Raw genomic sequence first — 23,351 nt, forward strand, 5'->3', positions numbered from 1 at the left:
GAGAGCTATCTGTATTAGAACTTTTTCTATATTCATCCCTAGCACCATCTACAGTTATTTGTTGAATAAATAAATGAGTTAGCCACACAGCTGCTGCTTACATGTTTTAATCATTTAACAGAAAAGTGCATTTCCCTCCCCAATTACTTAGTCTCTGCATTGCTCATGAATGTGGGGAGGAAGAATGCCTAACTGGTAGTTTGTTGTAAAGAGTAAATATATTTCACATCCATTAATATGTGAAATTCTCCAGGAGCAGGTACTCAGAGCATGTCAGGCAAATGAATGGAATATGCAAGTGGACGTGGGGAAAACTTGGGGCCGGCACTTTTGAATCCCCCACATGCCCTTTTCTAAAAAGAAAAAACAAGGTTGCAAAGTGGGCAACCTCCATATCCAGACTAGAAAAAGAGATGGGGAAAGAACTTAGGGATTCATTTCAACATTTTCCTATTTGAAGAGTAGCGCATTTACTAGTGGTGTGCTTTGGGAGACGCGCGCCTGCTTTTCGAACCCTCTCTTTCGAGTAGCCTGAATCAGACTCACAGAACTGTTCTCTGACATCCAGAAACAGAATGGACTATTGGGTTTGTGAGGTGGCTCCCCGGGTGCTCAGCACTTCTGTTGACTGCCACAGCACTTATCTAGAGAGCCAACAACACAACTTCAACACCACCTTTATTTAATTAATTCACCCAAAATGATTTCCTTTGTAGGGACTGTGGTGAGCACTCATGAAAAAATGCTAAATCGGGCAAACCTCAGCACATCTGGTACTCTTCCTCACTCCCCCGCAGAAGGGAGGGCCAGGTGCCTTTCTAGGAAATAGAGTTTTCTGAATCGTTCTATTCTTGTGTATTACTCAATGGTGGCAATAGGCAAAGTGATTCGAAGAAGGCAGGTAATAAATAGCCACCCATCTATCTACCTAAAACACATCCTGGTAAGAGTTCTCTGTTCCTTCTCCCAATTCTCTCTTCTTTTCCCTCCTTCTCTCTTTAAAATATATTGGTTTCATATATACATGCAATGACAAACATCATCCTCACTACCCTATGCCCTCACTCTGAGTCACTAAGCAGATTATTCCACTTCAATTTTATTGTGAAAAAAAGTAAGAGTTGAAAAAGGCAGTGCAGGGTAGACTTGTGAGATGAAGTGTTCAAGCCAGATGAACCTCTTTTGAATCATGCTGTGCCCTGCACTCTGTGTGATCTTGGACAAGCTGCTTGAGTTCTTCAGAACTCAGTTCCTTGTTTCTGCAATGGGTATATATAGTAATGCTCTTACTGTTTTGAGTTGTTTCCCATCTGATCATATAAACCACTTAATATAGATTCTGACACATAACTTCTCCAAGAACATGTAAAGGCTCAGAGACATATCAAATGATGCTCAGCATCACTAGCTATCAGAGAAATGCAAATGAAAACCACAATGAGACACCACTTTACACTGGTCAGAATGGCCATCATAAACAAATCAACAAACAGTGTTGGAGAGGATGTGGAGAAAAGGGAACCCTAGTGCACTGTTGGTGGGAATGCAGACTGATGTAGCCACTGTGGAAAACAGTATGGAATTTCCTCAGAAAACTAAACATGGAACTGCCTTTTGACCCAGCAATTCCACTGCTGGGATTGTACTGTAAGGATCCTGAAACACCAATTTGAAAGAACCTATGTACCCCAGTGTTCATAGCAGTACACTTTACAATAGCCAAGTGCTGAAAGCAACCTAAGTGCCCATCAGTAAATGAGTGGGTCACAAAACTATGGTACATTTACACAATGGAATACTATGCAGCGGAAAGAAAGAACTCCTCCTACCCTTTGTGATAGCATCGATGGAACTGGAAAATATTATACTAAGTGAAATAAACCAGGCAGTGAAAGAGAAACACCATATGATCTCACCTGTAAGTGGAACCTAATAAACAAAAGAAGCAAGTAAAATACAACCAGAGACATTGAAATAAAGAACAATCTGACAGTTACCTGAGAGGAGGGGGAGAAAGATAATAGGGGAAGAGCCATCAAGGAACATGTATAAAGGACACATGGACAAAGCCAAAGAGAGTAGGTTTGAGGGAGGTAGGTAGGGAAGGGTGGGGCAGGGGGATGGGGGAGTAAAAGTGGAGACAACTGTACTTGAAGGACAATAAATTTTTTTAAAGAAGCAGACCCATAATAAGTGCTTAGCAAATATTACCTATTTGCCTTCTAAAGATTTTGATTTTGATAGTCCAACAGTAGCTAGCAAAGGGGTTCTAAATTCTTTAAACAATAATTTATTATTCTAGAATTCTCTTTATTCAGCTTCCCCTCATCTGCCATAGTCAGAGAACCTTGGAGATAAATTAATGAAGCAAATTCTACCACTTATAGGCATTGTTGAAAGAATCTAAGGAAAGCCTGCATTACAGAGGGTATCCAGGCCTATATAGAACTCATTTCATCAATTTATTTCTATTTCTGACGTTTGATGGCTGATATACGTGCAGAAAACATTATTAAACATTTACCACATTTAAGGTCCTATTTAGAGTTTTGTCCCTTCAAAATTCATATGTCAAAGTCCAAACCCAGGCACCTTTGAATGTGACGTTATTTGGAAACAGGGTCACTGCACATGAATTAGTTAAATTAAGGTCATTAAGGCAGACCCTAATCCAATATGACTAATATCCTTATTTTAAAAAACCATGTAAACACAGAGACACACATACTGGAAGAACACTATGGAAGGATGACCACAGAGGTCAAGGTGAAGCTTCTATATGGCAAGGAGTGCCCAAGATTGCCAGCACTCCACCAGAAGCTAACAGATAAGTATGGACACCTTCTCTCACAGGGTTCTCTCAGTGGAAATCAGCCATGCCAACACCTTGATCTTGGACTTCAAGCCTCCAGAATTTATTGAGACAAAAATTTTTTGTTGTTTAAGCCACTCAGTTTGTAAAACTGTGAGAGCAGCCCTAGAAATAAACACAGGCCAAACATGTAACACATCAAAAGTGTTGCATGCAAGGTAAAGAGTCTGGAGTACTTTTTCTGCTCCGAGAGGAGTTAAGCCTACTTCCCCAGGGCAAGGCAGCACTTATTTCGGAGGGATGGCTAGTGGCAGATTTTCATTCCCTGTCATGCTCCCTAACTTCCACAACATACTTTTTAAATCTTTTTAATGAAGCACTGACTTGTAATGTGTGTGTTTCTTCTTTAGTATAGGAAGTGTATAAATGAATTTATCCCTACGCAATATACGTGGAGCAAGGAAAGATGAAGGAAGAAAGGTGAAGGAAGAAAGATGAAGCAAGAAAAGGCAAGCAGAATTAAACAGTTGAAGAGAAAAGGACCCCTTCCTAAATATCCAAAGGGAGAGTGCCCTGACCTCTTCCTGAGAGTCTCTGGCATGAATGTCACTCCAAATTTCCTCATCTCTTAAGTGCTCTTGGTTCAAGAAAACTGCTTCTAATTTGAACTCAAATTTATGTTCCTGCAACTGCTAGAACTTTCATCTTACATCTTCTCCCTAGAATAAGACTCAATAATGTGTCTTTCTCCTTTTTTAAGACCCTCTCTCCTCCTTTCTCCTTCTAGTCCTTTAGGTCATTGAAGACTGATAACAAGGGACCCAGAGACTACTTTCTGGAGATTAAACCAAGCTCTAGACTGCAATGGCTTTTGGATCCATTCATATTCACTGAGGGTCTACGACGAGCAAGGCTCTGTCATATATACTCATGTCATCTTCACAACACAACTACAACACAGGTGCTTTTTCCATTGGCAGGTAAGGAACCTATAGAGTAAGCCAGCTGAGGAGAAGTGACTTTTCTGAGGTCACACAGTTGAGAAGTGGCAAACGTGGGGTTCACACACTAGTCTATCTGACACTAACGCAGGCTCTAGTTCCACAAAACCAGATGGAAAGTTTTTCGAAAGGTGAATCTGATTTACTGTCTCTGACCTGTGCTCTTGCATTAGGAAGGGGCCATAGGTTCATGACTGCACTAGTAACAACTGGGGCCTTAGCCTACCCAGACAAGGCCTATTCAACCAGAGCAGGCACCAGCTGGCGTGTGGTGTTGGATGCCAAGAGATCTGATAGTGCCAGGCACAACAGCCTTGACTGGCAGCTGTTCCTTTGTCCAGCTGTCCAACAGATGGGAGATGAGCGGCAGAGTGGCCGAACTGGCACCAACTATATCTGCTTTTGTAATTCTATTTGAATGTCGGGGCAATGAAACTGGTGAGTGATGCTGTCTTGAACACAGGGGCAGGCCTGTACAACTATCCAAATTCCCCCAGTATTGTGTAGTAGGAAAAAGATTGGTTTCAAGGTGAGGTGTCTGGGTTTCACCCTAGACCTCTCATCACATGATATGTAAAATGGGGCTGCTCACTTAGATTCTAAGGGCTCAGTTTCCTTATTTATGAAAACCTTTCACACTTTTTTTTAATGATCCAATTGGAGGATGTGTTGGAAAGTTATGGGAAATGCAAAAAGTACAAGAAAGCATAAACACAGAAGAAGCGTAGGCATTTTGAGGATAAGAATAATTGCCTGGGAAATGGAAGGAAAAACAGAGCATTTGGGTAAAATTATAAAAGAAGATCCCCCCACACACAATGTAACAGAGCCGGTCAGAGGATTCATTGTCCTCTGTAGAGATCTGTAAACAACCAATCTACATTTAACAGCAGAGCACTGAGCTGCTATGAAGTTGACTTGTCATTTGTTCTACTCACATTTTAAGAAACTACAAAACTGTTTTTCATTTGGGTTGTGGTTTTTCTCATTTTGAACCCTGACTAAACTATAAGGTTAGAGTCCTTCTTTATAAACTTTACTGGAGTGGTTGTGGTGTCATTATTAAGGAATAGATAAGATGCAAATATATCGCAGTTCATCAACTCTTTTTCATGGAACCGTGGATTGTTTCTGAATGATTGTGGGAAATCATCTTGATTCACTAGTACTGGAACCTTTGATGACAGTTAGGTGTCTATGCTATAAGCAGAAGAAATTAGAGTTTGGAGGCACCCACAAAATTATATAAACCAAAACTCTCATTAAAAAGAAAAGAAATTAATAGAGAAACAGGATGGAAAAAGAGTAGAGATATCAATGGGGCATTGTAGACTTTTCTTGCTTCCTGAAACTAAATGTGATTTATTCACCTTTTAATTTTCCATTGGAATTGTCCCTTTTAATTTCCCATTGGAATTATCCATTTCCCTGTTATAGTTGTGTGTGTGTGCATCTGTATTTAGGCACAGGAGAAAATCTTTATATTTAAAGACTGAATTTATATTTAAATGTAAATATAAATTTTGGAGCTATTCAGATTTGGACTAGGAGCTTCTCATCAAGTCATTAGAGTCAGCATAGGCTAGTCTACCATGGACCAGTGTGAAACATAGAGTACTTGACTATTCCACAACACAAGATTCCCTCTTGTGACACGTATTTTCACATGTGTGTCAGTCTCTTTCTTGAGGTTGAGGTTCCTTGGAGATAGCCATAGTTTTTGCTCTGCACTGCCCTATTTAATTCTCACATCAGTTCTATGAATATAATAATGTTGACAGATCTAATAATGCAACATCTAACTAGAAGTATCACTTTTTTAAAATAAAAAGTTAAGGATATGGAAACAAACCCTCTCATTTTGGAGGCACACAATTTTGGGAGGATTACTTGGGGAGATCACTTAGCATTTAGCCACTTAATTTGAGAAGAGTCATTACCATCTAAAGTTCATGCATTGCACAGATTTGGGAAATAATGGACAAAGAAATAGTTACAGTAGAGGACAGTTACACCTGAACATGTTGTCAAAGTGGAAAATTTCCATAGTAAAGACTGAATTTTGTGTAATGTAAAATAAGACAAGAATTTTCTTGTTTTGTATTGACTGATTTAGTTTGTTTAGCATTAACTGGTCTGAAATTAACCATTATGATGAATACATTGTCAAGTTTGTCAAAGGACAACCAAACAAGACCACAAATATAAAAGAGAGTGGGAAAGAGAGAGGGAAGGGGCAAGGGAGAAGTAGAGAGAGAGAGGGAGAGAGAACAGTGTCAATGTCTGGTGCATAGTTTGCAAATATGGCCTCAATATATTTTTACATCCTGATACTTCCCATTGCAATGTGACTTTGCTATTTCCTCCATTAAGTTGTGGTGTTAGCTATGCCTCCTCTGGAATCTGGACTGGCCCTATAACTTGCTTTTGCCAGTTGAATGTGTCAAGAGTGACATAAGACCTCAATTTCAAGAAGTTTGCCATTTTTATTCTTGTTCTTTTGGAATGCTTTCACCATCATGTAAAGAAGGTGGGTCTAGCAGTTTGGAAGAAAAGATGCTATGTTGAGTGGAAACAAATCACCCCAGCCCATGGACCAATTCATCAACAGAGAGCAGCATCATTTGCCAGAAATGTCAGTGAAGCCAGCTTGGACCACTCAGCCTTTGTTGGCCATTAAGCATGTGAATGACATTAGGTGAGACCAGCAGAAAAAGCATACAGCAGAGACAAACCCAAGTTGCTGGATCAAAGAATCAAGTAGATATTCAAAAATGGAGCTATTTTTATGTGCAGAACCAACACTGCTGACTTTCAAGACATAGACTTCAGCAACTTTTTAATCTGTTCTAAATATATTTGAGCCACTGACATCCTGGCATTAATTCTTCACCAATTCAAGACAATTTTAATAATAAAATATTTCTGTTAGACTGTGTTCCTTAAATATCAGTTTTCATAAAGATACTGCCTAGGATTCATAATACACATCAATCAATTCATGAGGTACATCTTCAATCGAGCCCAACAGATGTCTCTATTCATGTGTTTTGATTGGTTGCTGACCTCAAATTATGATTTCTTCCCTGGCAGGAAATTATGCATAAGAAGAAATCACCAGGTCAAAGAGGATGTGCTTCTCTTTTTCCAGGTATCATACCTGCTGCTTATTTCCACGTCTCTCTTCTCTACTTCTGAGTTCACAGACTTCCTACCTAGGAGCCTGGGCATGACTCTGGCAATGGTGATGTGTTTAGAGTCCTGGTGTTCTACTGTCATACTCCCACACACTGAGCTTTTCCAGGTCTGCTCTAATGACTTTGCTCACATCTGATGAAATATTACCCTTTCCCCTCTTATTCCTGGCAGAGAGGGCGTGCTGGTCTACCAAGATGAATGAGTTTCTCCTACAAAAGCTTAGTGATACTTCTTTGCGTGAGGACAAGAGTACAGTCCAGAGACAGGAATCCACTTCCTGTTAACACATGTACTATTCAGGTGTGAGGGAAGCAAGCAGAGCTTCTCCAACCCCTATCTTAGGGTTGCCACCGAATTATAAAAATTGGAACCTAACCAAGCCAATATGACTTTCAGGGAGCATTAAATGCTGGGAAAGGAAGGATGCAATCTGTCAGTGAAACTGGTGGGATGAAACCTATGAAGCTTTTGTGGCTTTGTGACTTGATCATTAAGGAGTGGTTTTAACATCAAAAGGTGGCTTTTAACTCATATTTGGCAAAATGCCTGTACCACAAGAGTTAGTGGCAATTGAAAAGCTCAGAAACCATTGTAAATATGTTCCAATGCGGTAACTTCCAGGAAAGGAAAAAGACACTTTATTACCAAGGATATTTAATTTATTTAACAAATATTTGAGAAGCCTTACCATATGATAAATACTAGAGTCACATATATAAATATCACAGTATAGTTTCTTCTTCAAGGGATATATAAACAAGTGGAGGCATAGACATGTAAACCAACAACTGAAAAATAGAATAGTAAGGACAATTCATTCAATTATTGTTCTTCTTATATTTTATATTTTATATTATTTTGTATATGTATTTATTCATTAATAAATACATATATAAAACAATAATGGAAGGGCAGGGGAAAGATTACATAACTCAATTGGGGATAATCTTTAAATAAGTGGGGACATATTATTTACAGAAGAATTATATTTTGGCAGAGGATAACTTTCAGTACATGGCAAATAATAAATGTTATCTTTTATTATTATTATTATTATTATTATTTTATAATTATTATCAGAGGAAGTGGGTCTACAATAAGTTTTGAAGGATGAATTAAGACCAAGAAGAAAAAAGTAGGGAATCCCAGGCAAGAAAATTCCAACAAGAATTACATTGCTTTATTCCATCACAAAATAAGAAACAATTCAATATTTCTGGGAGATAAAATGTGAGTGAGATAATTCTGTATGGGTAGTCAAGGAACATCTTAAAGAAGCTTGAGCACCAGTCTAAGGAGTTGATACTATATCCTACCGAGTATAGGAAATCACTAATGGGTTTGTATTACTTCCAGGGCATGCTCAGCTTGCATTTTAGCATTGTTACTTCAGTAATGGGAACAGAGTGTGGAAGAGGCAAGAATCAGAGACAGTGCAGAGATATTTGGTACAGTGAAAATAACCAAAAAACCTAATGATTTTATTCTCAGGGTTATACTCTAGGGAAAACCATACACAGTACAGCATTTGTTTATTTGTTGCGAGATTTAAAATTTTTTTCAAATTTCATTGACTTTAGAGAAAGAGTACAGAGAAACATCTGTACTCTTGTTTTGAGAGAGAAACATCAATTTGTTGTTCCAATTAGTTATGCACTCACTGGTTGATTCTTTTATTTTATTTTGTTTGTTTATTTTTAGAGAGAAGGCAAAGAAGGGAGAAAGAAAGGGAGAGAAACATCAATGTGTGCTTGCCTTTCATATGCTACCAAATGGGGACCTGACCCACAACCCACACATGTGCTCTGATTGAGAATTGAACCAGTGGCTCTTTGGTTCATAGGCCAGTGCTCAATCCACTGAGCCACATCAGCCAGGGCTCACTGGTTGATTCTTATATGTGCCCTGACCAGGCAATGAACCTGCAACCTTGGCATATTGGGATGATGCTCTAACCAGATCAGCTACCAGGTCAGGGCTGCAACACTGTAACAGCAAAAACACCAGGCCCACTCTAAATATCTACCAGTAGACAATACATGGTCTAGTCTAGCAAAAGAATTATTGAACAGTGTGCACTAAAATAAATCAGCCAAATCTACTTTCATTAACAAGAGTTAACTACATGAGTTGAACACAACAAATTGTAAAGCCTGATGCCTTTACAAACACTTAAGAAATAGTATGTTTATGGACACATATACACAAATGTATAGACAAAGACTTGAAGGAAAGTCACCAAATTCCTTATAGTTATGTCATGGGAAGGAAGAAGAGGCATGAGATTGGAGAGGAAAATAAAGATGATTTCAAATTTGTCATGTGTGTTCTGTTTTATGATAAGCGAAATGTTCAAGCAAACATGACAATATACTAGCACTTGCAATTTTTAGTGTGTGAGGGCATGAACTTTATCTTTAATAGCTTCTATGCTTGTGACATTTTAAAAAATAAAATGTGATTTTGTTTAGTTTCTGTGTGTGTGTGTGTGCGCACACAAGGTCCAAAGTGTCAAACTGTTATCGAGAAAGTCTGAGTATACTGAGGCTCACCCTCATTCAGCTCCCAAAGGCAGGAAATGGCTGAGAATAAGAACAATAACTTCAAGTCGGGCCCAAGAACAGTGTGGGGGGAGAGGCGCACACACTGGCTGCCAAGTCTTTGAAGTAACACTGAGGTTCCTCATTGTGTTCAAATAGGAAATCAATGAAGACCATGTACTGCTAGTTGCTCAGGAGATGGAGGAGAGTTTCCAGTGGGGTGAGTATAAGAACCCAAAGACCTGGAGCAGGAGTGAGTCAGGCCTGCAGTTTCGGGGAAATGGGACAGCACCTTTGTCACTCTGGGCAAACAATTTTGCTTCACCTCCTACCTTCTCTCACAAATGGCCTTGACACTCTGTTTTTGAGAGAGGGATGGAAAATGAGAACTTCATACTCATTTTTTGTTGTTGTTATTAAAAACACAGTGAAAGACCTTAAGAAGTGAAAAACCATGGTAAACAAGATTGGTTTCAAAATCCAATACCCATGTAGGTAATTTGAATTTTCAATTCAAGTCAGCAAACAGCAAACATATTTTTTCTTTTCCAAGAATGTTTTAAATGTCATTCTTGGTATTCAGAAGGTGCAAAATAAAATGAAATATGATTTTTGCATTCAAGAGAGTTTACAGTCTATTATACAGGAAGTATACACATAGAAGTATATGATTAGTATAAACCATGCCATAAGAGTACAAAGAGAAACTCACAGAAGTATTACAAAATAAGCTAAAAGAATATGCATAGGATTTGTATTTTTGCTAGCACTTAGAAAGGTGTCAAAGTTTCAACAAGAGGAGATAAGAGGAAAGTACATTTGCATAGAGGGAACAGCATTGAGAAAAACCAAAGGGAAGGCAAATGAACTATTATTGGAAATATACAAATAGTTCATAATAATAAGGTTATACATAATAAGGTCTCAATTGGAAAGTTAGGGAGGGTAGTAATGGAAAATATGATTGTGTCAGGCATGAAATGTCAGTGTCAGGAATATGGGCTGTACACAACAGGCAATGGGAAGTGGTTTAGAAAAGACTATTTAAATGGGATATGGTTGGAGCCATTCCTGTGGTACACTGGACCCTCTGGAAGCCCCATATGCCACTTCTTTTTGTATGCTGTTAGAAATCCCTACTATGAGAACAAGACCAAGATGGCCTGCTGAATGATGAGGGACATAGGCTCAGTCACTCCTACTGCTCCAGGTGACAAGCTGCAAACTGGCAGACATATGGGTAAGGTCATCCCTACATCACAGGGCCATCCTACATCCATTAGCCAAATGGAAACATTTGATAAAGTTCAACAGAGGATTATTAAGGTCAATCCATGCAAAAAAAAAAAACACCCCACAACAAACAAAAACAATCCCACTAAACCAACAAAATCATGAGATAAGTAAATGTTTCTTGTTTCTGGCTACCAAATTTTGGTGTGTTTAGTTACACAGCAATGTAAATCTGCCTCAGCATAGTAAATCCTTATTCACTCAGGAGTTAATTAAATTTAGATCATGTTTTGCATTTAGAGTCATGAGTTATGTTTAATAATGACTGTTAGTGTTCTCACATATGAGAGAGCTACATCAATGATAGACACATTTCTTGGCTATCAAGTATTATTTTTGTATCCTAATGCTGCTTTGTCATATTTATTGGGAAATAGTACCTATACTATTTTATTTCCTTCCTTTCTAATGATTTAATTCTTGGCTATGGCCCACAAGCAAGTCATGCCCTATAGCCAATAGTGAAAGAATAAATGAGGCCAAGATTGCAATTATTCTTCCATTCTGGTCCTCACATTTTTTATTTATAAAATTAAAAAATGCCTTCCCCCTTGATAACTTATAATACTAGAAAAATTCATTATCAAAGCTGAAATTTGATGGTAAGACAAAAACTTACTAAGGTCTATGCTGTCCTCATTTAAACTAAAAGAGAGATTGTTCTTACATGTGTGGTGGTGGGAGATGTACTTACCTCTCTGGTACCCAGTTTCCTCACCTATAAAATGGAAAAGATAATAGTGCTTAACTCATAGATATGTATGAGAGTTAAATAAGATAATACAGGGAAGGGGCTTACAACAGAACCTGACATACAAGAAGCCCTCAATCAATGCTGTTACAATTCTCAGTGTAGTCTAACATGTTGAAATTAATATTGTTTAGGGGTCAGACATCATTATAACCACCACCCAGGAACATCTAGATATTTTAATCTACAAAATAAAAATGCAAATGCAAAAATTTATTCAAGCTCTTAACATTTATAACCCTTCACTTTTATTTTATTTAGGTACCTCCAACTTTTCCAAAAGTACATAACACAGAACTTAAAAAAGACATTAAAAAACATTGATCTAAAAGATGGAAAGACAGTTTAGTGGGGACATAGTCATCTGCTTTTAAATATGTTTTTGTAAATGTATGAACTCATTAATGTTTTTTTTCAGGATTAAAAAATATAAAGACTTGAAACCAGCCTAGACTTTGCATTTCTCATTATGAGAAATAAATTTTCCTGCAGTTGAACTATATGACATTTAATGACACATGGTGAAAATTTTAGGGTTAGACCCATACTCCTCAGCGTGACTCATAATGTATTTTCTAGAAGAAAAGCTGTCCTATAAACCAAGATAGGCCTTCTGAGAAAATCAGAGACTGGAGGTCTGATGCTGCTCTGCATCTGTGGAAGCCTGATCAGGAAGAATGCTTTGCAAGCTATAGTCCCATTGAACCTCTGTGCACTCACTTTACCTAAATACTGTTTTAATTAGGAAACAGTGGTCACCTGCTATGTAAAGAGGCATTCAGGAAGATTTTTGCCAACCACCCAAGTATACACATATATAATCAAAACTATTTAGCCTATTATAATATTCACTTCTGATCTTTATTGTTTTTTGAACCAGAATTTGCCAGATACAGTTGAAATCTCACTCATCCTCACCCTTTTTCCATCATCCTCCTTCTCAGCCCAGGAGCAATTACGCTCCTGAAGTCAGTGTCTTTCCATCCATGTGAGGTAGAATACTTTTATTCCATCGATGAAAATAGAAAGGAAAAAATTCCATTCTAAATATTTGCATACACTGTTTTTAGTGAAGAAATCAAAGTTTGAATTAGAGTTTATATTCTTGAGACCTACTTATGTTGATACATATATTGGGTTGAACCATATAAGATTGCTATCAAATAATTTTGACGTATAAAAACGGCCATCTTGTATGAGTAAACACAGCACATCAATTTCACATAGTTTAGTTGCTGTATTATACTTCACAACTTTTAAAATGCACCTGTCCTTTGTCACCCATTCAATTTAATTATACTTTTATATGATTATAAACTATACTACAATTAATTTGTACAAGTCCGTGTTAGGAACTAGGAAAACCCTACAACTTTAACCTATTTGTAAGAAAACAAGTTGGTCCGTCATAATTTTCATGAATTCTGGCAGAAGACATAGCAGAAGCAAAGAACTTTATTACTCACAGTACAGCAAGCAGCGTGAGAATTAGCATATTTGCACCAATTCCTTTTGCCTCTCAATTTTCATGAGAATGAACTACACAAGCCCAGATGAAAACTGAGCACAACGATTTGCATCGTAATGGAGGAATCCTGAACATAGGGAATCTGAATTTTTTATAATGCATGATAAGCAAACATACCTGATCTTTGTTCCAAAGGTAGACATTACTTTCATTGTAATGGACAGAAACCAACTCTGCGCTCAGCAGACACTACCTCTTTCTTTCAAGTGTTTTCACTCTACAAACATCTTTGAAAAGATTCATGTATAAAGGACACATGGACAAATCCAAAAAGGGTAGGTAGGAGGGTCAGAGGGATAAATGGGTGGTGCAAGGGGGTGTGATGGGGTGGAGTTGGAGACAACTATACTTGAACAACAATAAAAAAAGAAACATCTGTTGTAATGTAAGAATAATGTACAGTAATTTGTTATTTGGACACTTGATATTGATGTTTATGTTAAAATTGACATAAAAAACATAATTTACTACAGAAGGACAGTTAGAGCTTTTGCTTTTTTCTAAAAATATTTTATTGATTGTGCTATTACAGTTGTCCCATACCACCCCCCCCACCTTTATTCCCCTCCATCGTGAACACTCCCTTCTACCTGCACTCAGCGCCCTTAGTTCATGTCCATGGGTCATACATATAAGTTCTTTGGCTTCTCCATTTCCTCTACTATTCTTACCGTCCCCCTATCTATTCTCTACCTACTATTTATCCTACTTATTCCCTGTACCTTGTTCCCCTCTCTCCCCCTCCCACATCTCCACTGATAACCCTCCATGTGGTCTCCATTCCTATGATTCTGTTCCTGTTTTGGTTGCTTGCTTAGTTTTTCTTGTTTTTGTTTTTTTTAGGTTTGGTTGTTGATAGTTGTGAGTTATTTCTCATTTTACTGTTCATATTTTTATCTTCTTTTTAGAAGTCCCTTTAACATTTCATACATTAAGGGATTGGTGATGGTGAACTCCTTTAACTTGACCTTATCTGGGAAGCACTTTATCTGCCCTTCCATTCTAAATGATAACTTTGCTGGATAGAGCAATCTGGGATGTAGGCCCTGCCTTTCATGACTTCAAACACTTCTTTCTAGTCCCTTCTTGTCTGTAAGGTTCCTTTGGAAAAATCAGCTGATAGTCAAGTAGGAACTCTTTTGTAGGTAACTCTCTCCTTTTCTCTTGCTGTTTTAAAGATTCTCTCCTTCTGTTTAGTCTTGGGTGATGTAATTATGACGTGCCTTGGTGTGTGCTTCTTTGGGCCCAACTTCTTTGGGACTCTCTCAGCTTCCTGGACTTCCTGGAAGTCTATTTCCTATTCCAGATTGTGGATGTTCTCCTTCATTATGTTTTCAAATAAGTTTTCAACTTCTTGTTCTTCCTTTTCTCCTTCTGGCACCCCTACAATTCAGATGTTGGAACGTTTGAAGTTGTCCCAGAGATTCTTAAGCCTCTCCTCATTTTCTTGAATTGTTGTTTCTCCATTCTGTTCTGGTTGAATGTTTATTTCTTTTTTCTAGTCCAAACCACTAATTTGAGTATGAATTTCTGTTCTGTCACTGTTGGTTTGCTGTACATTTTCCTTCATTTCACTTTTCATAGCCTTCACTTTTTCCTGTATTTTGCAACCATACTCAACCACTTCTGTGAGCATCTTGATTATCAGTGTTTTGAACTGCACCTGGTAAGTTGTCTATCTCTTTGTCATTTAGTTGTATTTTTTCTGGAGCTTTGATCTACTCTTTTATTTAGGCCTGTGTGTGTGTGTGTATGTGTGTGTGTCACAGGGCACTCATACAGAGTAAGGGGCGGAGCCTTAGTTATTCACCAGGGTAGGGCAGACCACAGTGCTGTATGTGGGGGAGGGGTCTGAGAGGGACAGTGCTGCTTCCTTAGCTCTTGCCTGGCTTTTAGTCACTTCCACCAATACCCACAAGCAATATGGGCCCTTCTGGTGCTGATCCCGGGTGGGTCATCTGTGTACATTTCAGGATACTTTCAGTCTCTCTAACAACATTACCTGTGAGGGTGAGAGTTTCTCCTGCTGCCTAAACCCCACAGTTTTTCAGTCAGACGTTTTGAGGCTTTATTTCCCCACACTGGAACCCTGGGTTACATGGCCTATCTCCCTCCCTAGTTGTTCCATTTTATCTCCACACAAATGTGGGACCACCTGCTCCACCAATAGCTGCCTGGCCTGCCTGATCCTCCAGGCGCCGCCTTTTCATGAGTCCTCTCTGCCCCTGCTGCCTGTCCCCTCCCCTCCTACCAGTCCGGATGAATGTTTCTTGTTTAACTCCTTGGTTGTCGAACTTCCATACAGTTCAATTTTCTGGCAGTTCTGGTTGTTTATTATTTCTAAATTTGCTTTTGTACTTCTTTTGGTAACACGAGGAGGCATAGTTTGTCTACCTATGCCTCCATGTTGGCCAGAAGTCAGTACGTTTTAATTGTGCTAATTTTTCTATCCTTCTTACCAATCTTTGAACTATTTTAAGTATCAGTTTCTGAGATAGGTGAGTCAAAATCTACTATGATGAATTAATAGTCATATTGGTCTAGTGATATTTGAAACTTCACCATGCATATTTTGAGACTTGTTGTCATATATGAATTCATGATTATTTTATCTTCTTGGTGGTTTATTTCTTTTTATCATAAAGCCATATTGTAGTTATTTCTATCTTAACAACTAATTTGTTTTATACTACATTACTATATTCAATTATTATGTTACTGTATAACTATAAAAGCACTAACTATTCATGCTTTTTATTTATCAACTTCTCCTCTTACCACTTAAATGTGTTTTCTGTCAACAACTCAGAGCTGATTTTAGATTTTTAAAAATCTATTTCAAACTATGCTTTTTTATAGGTCTTTGTTATGGAGTGAATTGTGTTATCCCCAAATTCATAGGCTGAAGCCCTGACTGCATAAGTGATTGCATTTGGAGAAGGGGCCTTTAATAAAATAAGGCTAACAAGGCCAGAAGAATGGGCACTAGTGCAAAATGACTGGTGTCCTCATGAAAAAGAGGAAGAGACATCTTGGATGTATGAGCACAGAAGACAGCCATGTACAAGTCAAGGAGAGAGGTGTCAGGAGAAACTAAACCCAACAACATCTTCATCTTGGACTTTCAGCCTCCAGAACCCTGATAAATTAATTTCTGTTGCTCAAGCCACCCAATCTGTGGTATTTTGTTATGGCAGCACTAAAAAGTAAGTACAGTGTTTTCATCTTATTTTACACATTGGTGCCTAAATAACCCCAAACAAACAGCACCTGCCTCTGTTATCTACATTCTGAATACATTGAGAAATATATGAAATGAATGGCAGATGGGATTTAAAAAGCACGTTTTTTACTGATCAAGGCCACTGCAGTGATCCAGTTTTGGAAACAAAGGACCAGATGACTTGCTGATATGGAATGCTGTAACTGAACAAACTCACTTGCAAGTCTTACCAGTATGGATGGGGGCAGTGTCTCCTGAGTGGAGACCCATAGGGGATGGGGGAGCATTTGAATGTGCTTTCTGTAGACTGCAAACATTTTTTAAAAGGCTCTTTCATTCTACATTTTTCAACCAGATAAGTCGCTCTACATTAGAAAAGAAAGAATAATAGGATAGATTGGAAAAATATCAGGAATACATGTAAAGAAAATGGCTTCTCATGAAAAGTTTGGAAATGGAGAAAATACATCTCTGTCTGTCCCATTTTTTGTTCTCTTCCCTCACTGGGATTAACCATGATTTCTTTAGTGAAAAAGGTGGGATTATCTCACAAGGAAGATGCAACCGGCAATCCACTAAGACATTGCTGCTCCTTAGAAGGCCATTCCACCAACCAAGCCACTGCCCCACTGGGGATACTCCAGGGACCCCTGTTATTGTGTATTATTTAACCTGAGCCCACTTTTTGGTGTAGAGAGGCTTTCCATAAGTCTTCCCCAAAATACAGTAATATAAACCCACTGGAATTCTCATTCATTACCTCAAAGTAGGGTGTCAAAGTCATTTTCACCGGGGACCATATCAGCCTCGTGGTTGCCTTCAAAGGGCCAAATGTAATTTTAGGACTGTATAAATGTAACTACTCCTTAACAGTTAAGCAAGAGCTCAACACTGCTGCTGGGTAGAAACAAGGTGCTGGGCTGGATAAAAAAAACATGAAGGGCTGGATTCAGTCCACGAGCTTTGTGTTTGCACCTCAGCCTTAAAGGAAGTAAGAATAATAGGCCAGGGAACACAGTATTAAGAATTTATAAATGTTGTAGTTTCCCAATGTTTTTAACTTCTGAGAACTCTTCTTCAACTGGCTTTCCATAAGTGATAAAACACAAATTATAATGAGTTGGTACTAAGTGATTTAAAAATGCCTTTTCTGTGTGTTGTCAGTCATCTTCTTCCAAGTCAGTGGTATAAACTCCAAGCGGACGCAACGGCATTTTCACCGAACCTGTCCTCAGAATGCTTCTTGCACAGTACTCCTTGCAGTCACTGTCAGTGGATGCTGAAGAAGGTAAAGACACTTGCTGGACATTCTTCACCTAAAGGCTTGTCCTTGAGAACAGCAACCATGAGCCTGGGTTAGTGGTGGGGTTGGCGAGGGAATCTAGAGAAGCAGTCTACCTTTAGTCTTTGCAGCCTAGACAGGGGGAGAAAATTCCTCAGGGATAAAGTACACGGCAGCAGTGGCCAAAAGGAGAGAAAATTAGACCGAGTGTCTTGAGTCCTTGACAAGGAAAGAAAGAAGCTATGTGTCTGGATCTAAGAAAGGATACAACCAACACCTGAGCAAGTAAAAGGCCATTTGTATATTGGACTCAGTTTATATACCTGCCACTAAATGATGCCTTTCCCCTACCCTGTCTCTAGTTGAAAACACTTGACTCGCTCTCAGTATGGAGAGGACCTAACAAGGGTGAATTTCTTTTCCAAGCTCCTGGAACCACATTGCTGTGGCTGCGCACTGAGTAGCCCCATGCTCAGCTCTGACTTACAAAGAGCAATTGTCTGTATACTGGCCAAAACTATCCCATGGGGCTCTGGTTTGCACAGAGAGACTGAGCAGTACAGCTAATGCCTCATGAAGAAGGCTTTTGCCAGTGAGGAACCAAGAATAGGAAGGAAGGAGAAGACACATTATTCTGGGAGTCTACCACATTGGTTACAAAGCATTGACTAGCCTGGTTGCACACCCAGAAATCTGTTCTTTCTCTATCCTTTATTTTCTTCCCACTTCATGAGATTGCAGCTCTCAGTAAGCTTTTGTTTTAAGTTGGCTTTTTTTTTTTAGTGGAAATCTGGATCAATCAACTTACAGTACACCTCATTCATTTATCCAGCCAACATGTTTTAAGTGTTCACTAGGTGTAAACACCAGGTACAACCTCAATAACCTAGCGCATAGGTTGTTTAAGAAATTAAATGGGTCAACCTATGCACTGTCAGGTACAGAATCTTATTCCAAGCAATTTTTAAAATAATGTGAAGCCATGTACACTTTGCTTTTTGCCATTTTCTCTGTGATCACAATAAATCCAAACAAACCCCACCATTATCATTTGGTGATTGCCATCCATGGCCACACTTTAATAAGAAGATTAGATGTGGAGTGTTGAGCACACAATGCAATATGTATCAGAATTGTACACTTGACACTATATAATCTTTTGCCACCCTAATAAATTTAACTTTCAAAAATAGGAAGAAAGGACATTTAGGAAATTTAAAAATTTTAAGAAAAATGGAACAAAGTTTTAAAGGGTGGCCATGAAAGGAAGCACCACTGGTAGCTTGTCCTCTGGGTCAGGCTGTCCTGATCATCTATCCCTGGCCAGGCTGTTCATTTCCACAAATGAGCAGTTCAATTGTAAAGAGACTCGAGTGACCATTCTCTGTGATTTCTCTGGAAATTTATTCTAAATACCTCTTTGGAGGAAATAAGAATATGCTGTGGTGATACAGGCAGTCATCAAATGTCTGGGAGCGGCAGTTGGTGTCCAAGGCCCTGGTTTCTGGCCCATTTATAGTTGCCTCAAGCAATTCCCAAACCTCAGAACTGGCTGGGGAGTTTTGACATGGACTCAGGCCTCCACTTCAGGACTTGCCTAAGAAAGACCTTTTCATCTGAACAGGCGTTTGACCAAATTTCCTGTGTTGCTCCTTGGTGTCAGACAACCTGCTAGTCCCTGGAAACAAACAAGGAGAAGATAAGCTGCAGTATATATTCTGACTTGGTTATGTGGACATTAGTTAGAATCTCAGGTTTTTCATTCACATCATTTGATCTACAAGATTTATGTAACTCCTATGAAGCTCCATTTCTTCATTAGAAATGGGTATAGTACATTTTAAAGCATCTGACACGTTGTTTGGTAAATGTTGCTCTCCAACTGTGAATCTTCCATGAAATAATTTACCCATGTTTATTTTGAAACCATGTACCTTTAACCCATATTATGCCCCACTTTTCGTCCCTTAAGGTCTCTGCCTGCTTTCTCCTGGGGACAGAAAGTTGCAGGGTCCCCATCTTTTCTCAGCAGGTCTCTGTCTGCAGGTTGACTCTTGTTCACTGGGAATCCGCACGAAGGAACCAATAATAGAGCTGGAGGAGGGAACCACCCACTTTGTACAAGGCAGACCGCTCTTGCTCTACTTTTCTGGGGTATAGAAAATTCCCATAAACTTAAAGATGGTTTCAACAGTTCTTTTCTAAAGAACATAAACAATTGTTTTAAAGAAAATATGCATAATTCTGTGTATGCATGTGTCCTTGTCTGTGCATGTGTAAGAAGTTTGTACGGGAATAAGGAGAAATATGGAAGAGAACTTAATCCCCCTGGTCTACCTCCTTGACTGTCCTGCAGTACAGTGGTGTGTAGGCTTCTGTTGGTCCCTACACAGCCCCTCCAGTTTTTGAGCTGCCCGAGTAAAAAATCTTCCCCTTTGTCCATCCTCCTGTACCTCTTATTGCATTTTCCACTTAATTCCTCCTTCCACTTTATATAATATCAATGTCCTTCCCCTCCAAGTGATCAAGTATCAGTCTTCAGATGTTTTTCTTTTACCTTGCAAATTGGGCGATTTCCATGTTGAGGGGAGGGGTCTTCTCCCTCCCGTGGCACAGCCTGCCGTCCCTACCAGGGAAGGAAGTAGAAAGACTATTAGTCACACACCTAAAGTAAAATGTGGAATACCATTCTCATTGAGATCAATCATCTTTTCCCAGACCTCTATCTAATAATTACTAAGATACATTTATTATTCATATTGTCTTATTGAAAAAGAGAATAGAACAGCAATGCTGTCTTTGATAAGAAGTTTGTCACAAGAATTTGGGAATAAGTGTTTATGAATCATGTGCTAATTGCTCAAGTGAGTTTAATCTAATTTGAGACATAGTATGAAGTCTCCTTAAGCTGATTATTTGTCTGTGGGGTGATAGCTAATGGCTATACATGTCTTCCTCACAACTGTCACGAAGTTCTAAGGGTTGTTTTCTTACTTCCCACTAATAGGCTCCTGTTTTCTATGTGACTTGGAAATGTATGTGCAGTGAAGACTTGACAGAGAGGTAAACTGGGGGAAGCAACTGAAATGTGTGAGGGGTCAGATCTAATGCCAAATCAATGCTAAAGTAAAACTGCTATCACACACAGACTAATCAACAGTGGTTAATGCACAGTGACACCTGGGATGTGTTCATCTCCTGGGAAGATCAGCATTGAGACAACAGCTGATTGATATTGAAGACAGCTCCTCCCTACCACACATGCACATATTCATGACCATAGTGAGAAGTAACTATATAGGGTGGAGAAAAAGTAGATTTACAGTTGTGAGTACATGATACACAGAGCTTATTACTTATTACTTATTGTATTCCATACAAACAACTATAAACAGATGTTTCTTCCACCCTGTATAACCAATCTTTGGTCAGCAGCTGAGCTTCTTAGAAAAGTAAACACATTACATACACCAACTCTTCAATTGATGGTGAAGGTATTTTGGCTACCTTAATAATGCTATTTCATTAAATGACTTCATCTCAACACATCAGTTGTTTCAAAATATCTTGTTGGGAAGTTCCAGCCAAGATGAAGGTGTAGGTAGAAACCCTTTCCTTCCTCACACAACCAAAAGGAGGATAACAACCTATCTAAAAACAATAAACAACCAGAAGTGCCAGGAAATCAAACTGCACAGAGCTCTGATAGCCAAAGAATTAAAGAAACAGTCAGCCAGACCCGTAGGAGGGAGAAGGGGGGAAGGGCAGATGGGCAGATGGGCAGATGGAGAGAACCTGGGGCAAGGTGGTGGACCCTGTGAGTTGGGCTGGCTGAAAGGACACCCAGCAAAGCAGCAAACCAAACCGTGGTGAGGCAGGGGCTGACTGAGAGAATCCAGGGCAAGGCAGCAGACTACACAAGTGGGACTGGCTAAGCGGGAAACTGAGACTCAGAAACTGTGAACTATGGCAGGGGTTGTCGCTATGGGAGAAACTCCCAGTCTCACATGAGAGTTCACTGCAAAGTGGGTAAAGGCTGAGCAGGTGAACTGCATTGTTCCCTCTCTGGCTCCTCCACGACAGATAGTGCCACAACTGCAGCAAAGAGGGTTTCCCTGCCCCGGTGAATACCTAAGGCCCTGCCCCCTTACAACTTAACAGGTGTGCCAAGACAAAGAAATATGGCCCAAATGAAATAACAGGGAAAAACTTCAGAGAAAGAGCTAAGCCATGAGGAGATGGCCAACCTATCTGTTGTGGAATTGAAAACACTGGTAATCAAGATGCTTACAGAACTGATAGAGCTTGGTTAAGAAACGAAAGAACAAAGACTACCCAAAGGGAAATAAAGCAAAATACTCAGGAAACCAACCGTCACAGGAAGGAAATCAGGACTAAAATCAATGATTTGGAACAAAAGGAAGAAATAAACATCCAACTGGAACAGAATGAAGAAAGGCTTAGGAACCTCCAGGACAACTTTAGAAGTTCCAGAAGAAGAACAAAGGAAGAAATTGAAAACTTATTTGAACAAATAATAAAGGAAAACTTCCCCAAGGAAAGGTGAAGGAAATAGACTGCCAGGAAACCCAGGAAGCTCAGAGAGTCTCAAAGAAGTTGGATCCAAAGAAGCATACACCAAAGCACATCATCATTAAGTTACCCAAGATTAAAGATAAAGGGAGCGTCTTAAAAGTAGCAAGAGGAAAGGAGAGAGTTACCTACAAAGGAGTTCCCATTAGACTATCAGCTGATTTCTCCAAAGAAACCTTGCAGGCAAGAAGGGACAGGAAAAAAGTATTCAAAGTCACAAAAAGCAAGGACCTCCATCCAAGATTACTCTATCTAGCAAAGCTATCATTTAGAATGGAAGGGCAGATAAAGTGCTTCCCAGATAAGGTCAAGTTAAAGAGTTCATCATCACCAAGCCCTTATTGTATGAAATGTTAAAGGAACTTACCTAAGAAATTGAAGAAGATAAAAAACTATGAACAGTAAAATGACAAAAAACTCACAACTATCAACAACTGAACCTAAAAAAGAAAAAACCAACAATGAAAACAAAAACTAAGCAAACAAGTAGAACAGGAACAGAATCAAATAAATGGACACCACATGGAGGGTTTTCAGTGGGGAGGGAGAGAATAGGGAGGACAGATACAGGGAATAAGAAGCATAATTGGCAGGCATAAAATAGACTGGGAGAGGTTAAGAACGGTATATGAAACAAAGAATTCAAAAACTTATATAAGCAACCCATGAACACGAAATAAGGGGGAGAATGCTAGAGGGCTGGGGGTGCAGGCAGAGTTGGGATAAAGGGGAAAAATGGGAAAACTATAATACCATAATAAATAAAATATACTTAAAATATCTTGTTGGTTATTAATCATTCTTCAAATATAGCTCCAGTTCATCTCTTCAAGTGGAAATTTTCACCATTGCACTTCTCACACCTGCTTACTCTGTACAACTGTAAGCTTCACACCTCTAAGCACATCTCTGATATCTGTAGCATCTGGCCCATTTTTCACTTACCAAATTCTTTAAGGATCAACATAAATGCCACCTTTATTCTAATCACTAGTCCTTAAGATGAATACCTACCATCTGATTTGAATTATGTTTAAGTAACTATTTTGTCTACTCTGCTACAATAAAGATGGAAACCTTGCCTGATTCAATTATTTATTGATCAAAGAGTAAAGAAAAAAATCAATTAA

Source organism: Sturnira hondurensis, unplaced genomic scaffold (assembly GCF_014824575.4).
Source record: "Sturnira hondurensis isolate 20B ecotype Veracruz unplaced genomic scaffold, ASM1482457v3 Scaffold0006413, whole genome shotgun sequence".
Taxonomy (NCBI): domain Eukaryota; kingdom Metazoa; phylum Chordata; class Mammalia; order Chiroptera; family Phyllostomidae; genus Sturnira; species Sturnira hondurensis.